We start from the raw sequence: 7,959 nt of genomic DNA on the forward strand, positions 1-7,959 counted from the left end.
ACAGCTGTGTATCATCCGCATAGCAGTGAAAGTTAACATTATGTTTCCAATGACATCACCAAGAGGTAAAATATATAGTGAAAACAATAGGGGTCCTAAAACGGAACCTTGAAGAACACTCAAAATTTACAATTCATTTGTCAGAGGACAAACCATCCACAGAGACAAACTGATATCTTTCCAACAGATAAGATCTAAACCAGGCCAGAACTTTTCCATGTAGACCAATTAGGGTTTCCAATCTCTCCAAAAGAATGTGGTGATCGATGGTGTCAAAAGCACCACTAAGGTCTATGAGCACGAGGACAGCGATGCTCCTCATCCAACCTGACAGAGCTTGAGTGGATCTGCAGAGAAGGATGGGAGAAGCTTCCCAAATACAGGTGTGCCAAGCTTGTAGCGTCATACCCAAGAAGACTCGAGGCTGTAATCGCTGCCAAAGGTGCTTCAACAAAATACTGAGTAAAGGGTCTGAATACTTACAGTATGTAAATGTCATATTTCAGTTATTTATTTTTTTAAATACATTTGTAAACATTTCTTTGTCATTATGCGGTATTGTGTGTATATTGATGAGTGTAAAAAACGATTTAAACAACTTCTTAGGACCAAATCCATTTTAGAATAAGGCTGTAATGTAACAAAATGTGGAAAAAATGAAGGGGTCTGAAAACTTTCCGAATGTACTGTATACCATGTCACTTTTCTGGAGTCCAGAGCAAGCAAAATCATACAGTCGGAAGGAAAGCATGTTCTCTCTGCACGGAGCCATCACTTTGGAGTGCAACCTGCCTGCAGAGTGCTCGTTGCCAGCTTGGTAGCCCTGTTCTTCCTGACAAATATCGTAATAAATTTGCCAGACTATGTTACATCTTCTTCCCATAATATTAAACTCAGTGCGATGTTACAGCTGCATATATTTTGACATGTTGCCAGTAGCCACCCTAGGCCTATCTGAAATATGAAAATGATCAATCAAATCGTCAGATAGCCTATTGTTCTGTCAAAGATGAGTCAGTAGTAGATTCCTAAACTGTGTTTTATAAGGATGATAAACGTAGACATACTCTGTTTTTGACAGGCAAAACTGGACCAAATGAGACCGGAAGGGCAAAGGGCCTTGCGCTCTGCACAAGTAGAGCCCTATCTGTGCACGTACCTGACCTGTCCTATAACATGGATTTTTTTATTATTATTGGTATTTCCCCCCTCCTGTCTGTCTGTCTGTCTGTCTGTCTGTCTGTCTGTCTGTCTGTCTGTCTGTCTGTCTGTCTGTCTGTCTGTCTGTCTGTCTGTCTGTCTGTCTGTCTGTCTGTCTGTCTGTCTGTCTGTCTGTCTGTCTGTCTGTCTGTCGTCCACTAACAGTTACGACCTGGCCTAGGACCTGTCTGAGATAGAACCTGTCCTATAGCCTGGCTTTTGTCTTAAATGGATTTTTCCCCAGTTTGTCAGTCTGTCTGTTCAGTGGTTATCTGATCATCAGTGGTGTCGCCATGTCGGAGGGAAAACGTGATTTGGGTGAGCAAACAAAAGGTGCTTGAATAAACTAGCTCCCGGCCACATTATACAGACTCTGGGTATTGTGTTGAGCAGACAAGCCCCAACAGGACAGAGACCTTCAGAGGAGATGCCTCTAGTAGGGCTTGGCATGGCAGGACTCATGCACCATGAACCAGATGCCCATGCTTCTTCAGGAACAACTAAGTCACAAGTAATGTATATCATCAAGCATTCATGGCCATTGTAATTAGGACAGTAATATCTATACTGTATGCTTCGATGCTATAGGATAGTGCACATAGTATAGCATTAATTGTAGCACCTGTGTGTTTCCACATTCAAGGCAACCAGAGGTAGACGAAACAGTAAATGTCAATCTGTCTCCCTCTGTAAATCTGTCTCCCTCCATTTAGTATGATATGTTAGGTTTTGTATGGTATGTTATGTTTTGTATGGTATGTCCATCATCCATTTCGTATGATATGTTATGAATTACAACTCAAATGATATGTTAAGAATTGCAATTCGTACATGTTACATATTTGCGATACGTATGATATGTTACAAATTCCAATATTTTGTGGATAATGTTAAGTGTTAGGGTTGGTGTTAGGGTTAGGGCTAGAGTTTATTAAGATTAAGGTTAAAGCTACACTATTAGAAATAAAGGTACAGTATTGTTCCTTTGGATACAAAAATATAAAAATACACAATGTACCTTCAGAGGTACACATATGATTTCACATGGTACTGTTTGGTAACTTTTAGGGCACATGTGCAGATTAGAGCTCTGCTACCCGACTCGAGTCCGATGCGCCCCAACATTATACATCGAGTCAGGGCAGGGTAGGGCCTGTTTTTTCATCAATAAGTAGGGTACGGGTAGGGTTTGGGTATCACTATTCATCCGATGACATTGAGGAGTTTACCAAATCAGTCACCAGCTTAATTAATAAGTGCATTGACGACGTCGTCCCACAGTGACCATACGTACTGTACAAATCCCAACCAGAAGCCATTGATTACAGGCAACATCTGCAGTGAGCTTAAGGATAGAGCTGCTGCTTTCAAGGAGCGGGACACTAACCTGCTACTAACGCCCTCCATCGAACCATCAATAAGGCAAGGCTTCAGTACACGACTAAGATTGAAACGTACTACGCCGGCTCCGACGCTCGTCGGATGTGGCAGGGCCTGCAAACTATTAAAGACTACAAAGGGAAGCACAGCCGAGAGCTGCCCAGTGACACGAGCCTACCAGACGAGCTAAATAACTTCTATGCTCGCTTCGAGGCAAGTTACACTGAAACGTGCATGAGAGCATCAGCTGTTCCGGACGACTGTGTGATCACGCTCTCCGCAGCCGATGTGAGTAAGACCTTTAAACAGGTCAACATTCACAAGGCCGCAGGGCCAGATGGATTACCAGGATGTGTACTCCGAGCATGCGCTGTGCAGCTGGCAAGTGTCTTCACTGACATTTTCAACCTCTCCCTGTCTGAGTCTGTAATACCAGCATGTTTCAAGCAGACCACCATAGTTGCTGTACCCAAGAACACTAAGATGACCTGCCTAAAGGACTACCGACCCGTAGCACTCATGTCTGTAGCCATGAAATGCTTTGAAAGGCTGGTCATGGCTCACATCAACACCATTATCCCAGAAACCCTAGAACCACTCCAATTTGCATACCGCATCAACAGATCCACAGATGATGCAATCTCTATTGCACTCCACACTGCCCTTTCACACCTGGACAAAAGGAACACCTATGTGAGAATGCTATTCATTGACTACAGCTCAGCGTTCAACACCATTGTGCCCTCAAAGCTCATCACTAAACTAAGGACCCTGGGACTAAACACCTCCCTCTGCAACTGGGTCCTGGACTTCCTGACAGGTTGCCCCCAGGTTGTAAGGGTAGGTAACAACACATCCGCCACGCTGATCCTCAACATGGCGCCCCTCAGGGGTGCGTTGTCAGTCCCCTCCTCTACTCCCTGTTCACTCATGACTGCACAGCCTGCAAGACTCCAACACCATCATTAAGTTTGCTGATGACACAACAGTGGTCACCGACAACGATCACCGACAACGATGAGACAGCCTCCAACCGCAAGGCACGACAGCGCGTAGTGCGTACGGCCCAGTACATCACCGGGGCCAAGCTTCCTGCCATCCAGGACCTCTATTCCAGGCGGTGTCAGAGGAAGGCCCTAAAAATTGTCAAAGACTCCAGCTAGTCATGGACTGTTCTCCCTGCTACTGCACTGCAAGCCTCCGCACATTGACTCTGTAACGGTACCCCCTGTATATAGCCCCGCTACTGTTATTTACTGCTGCTCATTAATCATTTGTTATTCTTATCTCTTACTTTTTGGGGGTATTTTCTTAAAACTGCATTGTTGGTTAAGGGCTTGTAAGTAAGTATTTCACTGTAAGGTCTACACTTGTTGTATTCGGCACATGTGACAAATACAATTTGATTTGATTTGAAATGCCTTGAAAAACTGGTCACGGCTCACATCAACAGCATCATCCCAGACACCCTGGACCCACTGCAATTTGCATACCACCCCAACAGATCCACAGATGACGCAATCTTTATTGCACTCCACACTGCCCTTTCACACGTGGACAAAGGAACACCTACGAGCGAATGCTGTTCATTGACTACAGCACAGCGTTCAACACCATAGTGCTCTTGAAGCTCATAACTAAGGGACTGAACACCTCCCGCTGCAACTGGATTCTGGACTTCCTGACAGGCCGTCCCCAGGTAGTGAGGGAAGGCAACAACACAATCATCCACACTGACCCTCCAAAAATAAGACCAGAACATTGTCCGAGTCCACAGGAGAGATTATTTTACTGAAAATAATAATGTTCTTTGAGTTTTGTCAGAGTTTAAAGTGACAAAAAGTAACTAGTTTATAGCTAACTGCTCTCTGTCTCGTCATTGAGCTGAACAGCAAGCAGAGGCGTTGCTATGGATATTCACACAAGCAGAGCCATGCACAGAGCAGCGCAGAACAGACAGATGAGCAGCTAATTTATACTAAAGGAGGAATTTATTTCTGATTTCGGGTTTGGCAGGGCGGGGCCTTAAATTTGGCAGGAGCAATCATGCCTGGGTAGAGTAGGGTAGGGCCTGAACGTTGCGGGCATGGGTAGTGCTTTAAATGCATGCCCATGCAGGGTTCTAGTGTGGATAAAGAGTACGATGGTACATTTTTGTTTGAGCATGTGATGATAAGACCTGAGAGATTAACTGGGAGATTTCTAACCCGCATGCTGGTTTTGAAATTCAAAGATAAAGTGAAAACCAACCGACATGAAATCACATGAATATAAATGAACTTTTAAGCCACATTATTTTATCTTCCCTCGGGGCACCTGTGGAGAACTTGTTGGATTTAATTAGTAGACCTATCATTGTTGTCTTACAGCCCTATTCTTAAAAAACTGAAATAGCTAAAAAAGTTCACACATACTGTAAATGTAAACTTGTTGTTAAATAAAGACTCCAAAAGAAAAGGAATCTTAAAGACTGAAGCCAGTGCCCACTACTCTCCCTTCCCTTCCCTTCCCTTCCCTTCCCTTCCCTTCCCTTCCCTTCCCTTCCCTTCCCTTCCCTTCCCTTCCCTTCCCTTCCCTTCCCTTCCCTTCCCTTCCTTTCCTTTCCCTTCCCTTCCCTTCCCTTCCCTTCCCTTCCCTTCCCTTCCCTTCCCTTCCCTTCCCTTCCCTTCCCTTCCCTTCTTCTGTTCTGTTGACTTAGGCTCAATGAAAATTAGATCCACCAACATTATGTAGTCAGAACAGATTAGCAGCACGGTCCATCTCCCGGGCTTCACAAAATAAATCACTGTTAAAAGCAGGAGATGTCACTCAGTCTCTCAGGACGTGTACGGATGACTGAAGAACTGAAGCACATGTACGAATGACTGAAGCACTTTGACAGCTGGAAACTACCTGTGCAAACAGACTAGAGGAAGTTTGAACTGAATCAAAACTGCCAACAAAGTATTTGTAACAAAGTTAAAACACATTTCGAAAAATAAATATTAGTCACGACATTGATGACTTTCCATTAAAATAAAAAAAGAAAGTCCCACCATGACCGTAGCTTCATGCCCTGACTTCGGCTCAACCCTAGACATAACCCTAAACCTAACCCTAACCCAAAAATAACTAGCCTACGTGCCTGGCAAAAACTGGTCGACAATAGCTTCATAACCCAAAGACCATCCCACAGCTCATATAAAATAAGACAGTATTATGAGCTGTGAGTGTACAGTAACACCTTATGAATCACATCCTTGCTTCTTCAAAAAGATTACAAACATTCCTCGTTTAACCTTTTCACTTTGTTTCCCCCCTCAGAGAGTCAGCTCCATACAGATCATTACTGTCAGACTGTGACTACAGGAATCCCTCCCAACATGACGGGACATGCTTGCTTACATAGCTGTGAGGTTTAGTGCACTGCCCGCGTCCCAACAGGTACAGGTGCCTGCCTTTCAAAGCACAGTAACCACAGTCAGAGATGGCAGCATTATTTTAATAATTTCTTTATTATATGTTGGGTATTCAAAGCTGAATGAATATATTAGATTAACGAAAATATAATGGATATACTGTACTGTATGTGACCACTGGTAACAACATGTGGTTTGAGATACAGTGGACCAACTTAGCTGCAATGGCCCTTTTGTGAACTGGATCAGTGAAGGTCATTAAAGTCCTACTCGTCTCCTTTTCACCTCATTTAACATCTGATTTACTTAACAAAAGGCACATCTCAATAGGTGGTCCAGGTAACCTCGTGACATGGCACATGTTTGGAGGTTGGCCTTTCCTCTTTTGTTCTCCTTGAATACCCTACTCCTTGAATATCCTACTCCTTGAATATCCTACTCCTTGAATACCCTACTCCTTGAATACCCTACTCCTTGAATATCCTACTCCTTGAATACCCTACTCCTTGAATACCCTACTCCTTGAAGTTTGCAGTGGTGTCTAAAGAACCCTATTTTTCCCAAAAACATATATATTTTTACCCTTTAGTGTGTGTACTCTACTGTATTTATATTTAGCATATCACTTTCAACAGGACAAGTTCAAGAATCCCCGGAGGACGTCTAAGATGCTCTTTCGGCTTTCCTGTTGGACTTTTGTCTCCTGTTAATTTGTTTTGTATCTAAAAGTTGTATCATAGGATTGTTAATTGAGCCAAATGAGTACATGACACAAAATAAGTAAGATGTTACTTTCTAGTGGGCGTATATGTTGGCTTTTCCTCACTGTTGAGGAGCTCATTATAAAAGCATTTTCAGACAATGTAATTACTATTATGATGTGTTATTTATTCACATTACATGACGAATATCAAATAAGAAAAATCTTCAAGGTGAAGTTAAACGTCCTAGGATTTTCCCATTCTTATTGCTGAAGCTTGAAAGTACACGTCACAATGTGCTGAATCTATGGCCTTTTTTTAACAGGGTGGTTGCAGTCTCTAACTTGTCCTGACAATTCGACAGGTTGGGTACCTCTTAATAGGAACAGCTCAGCGCCTCAGCTTCATCACGTCTGCTCCCTGCACCTGCCACAGGCAAGTGCCTTAGCCTTTACAAAGGCATAACTTAATGCCGGTACAGGTCTCAGCTTGCATCCTCAGTCATTCCATCCTCTTACTTATTGTTCCTTGAATGTCCCATTGTCAACAGGCTAGGGTATAGAAAAGAGCCTACTTGACCCTCTTTTGGGAGCGTTTATATGGTATTGCAATAGCTTTCAGGGGAATATGTAGATTGCCCCTGGACTGGAAGACATGGAGCTTTTCCAGGAGGACTCGGTTGGTTGAGAAGTTATTCTCGTATCTCAGCTGGTGCTACAGAGTGAATTAAATATGGCAGATAATGCAGTCTATGACCAGTACATAGTGTTTCTGCTGTAGTAGCGTTTAAAGAGTTTATTTCCAAAACACTATACCTACCAATTTTTTACATCCTCCGGGTGGAGTCCCATAAACGTTTCATCGGCCCGTTCCCCATCTCTAGAGTCATTAGCCCCACTGCTGTTTGTCTTGTACCTTTGTACCTGTACCTTTGCCCCTCCTCTGGATTATTGACCTCTGCCTACCCTGATCCTGCCTGCCTGCCGTCCGGTACCGTTGCCCCACCTCTGGATTATTGACCTCTGCCTACCCTGACCCTGCCTGCCTGCCTGCCGTCCGGTACCGTTGCCCCACCTCTGGATTATTGACCCCTGCCTACCCTGACCCTGCCTGCCTGCCGTCCGGTACCGTTGCCCCACCTCTGGATTATTGACCCCTGCCTACCCTGACCCTGCCTGCCTGCCGTCCGGTACCGTTGCCCCACCTCTGGTTTACTGACCTCTGCCTACCCTGACCCTGCCTGCCTGCCGTCCGGTACCGTTGCCCCACCTCTGGTTTAC

The sequence above is a fragment of the Salvelinus namaycush genome, chromosome 25, assembly GCF_016432855.1.
Source record: "Salvelinus namaycush isolate Seneca chromosome 25, SaNama_1.0, whole genome shotgun sequence".
Classification (NCBI taxonomy): domain Eukaryota; kingdom Metazoa; phylum Chordata; class Actinopteri; order Salmoniformes; family Salmonidae; genus Salvelinus; species Salvelinus namaycush.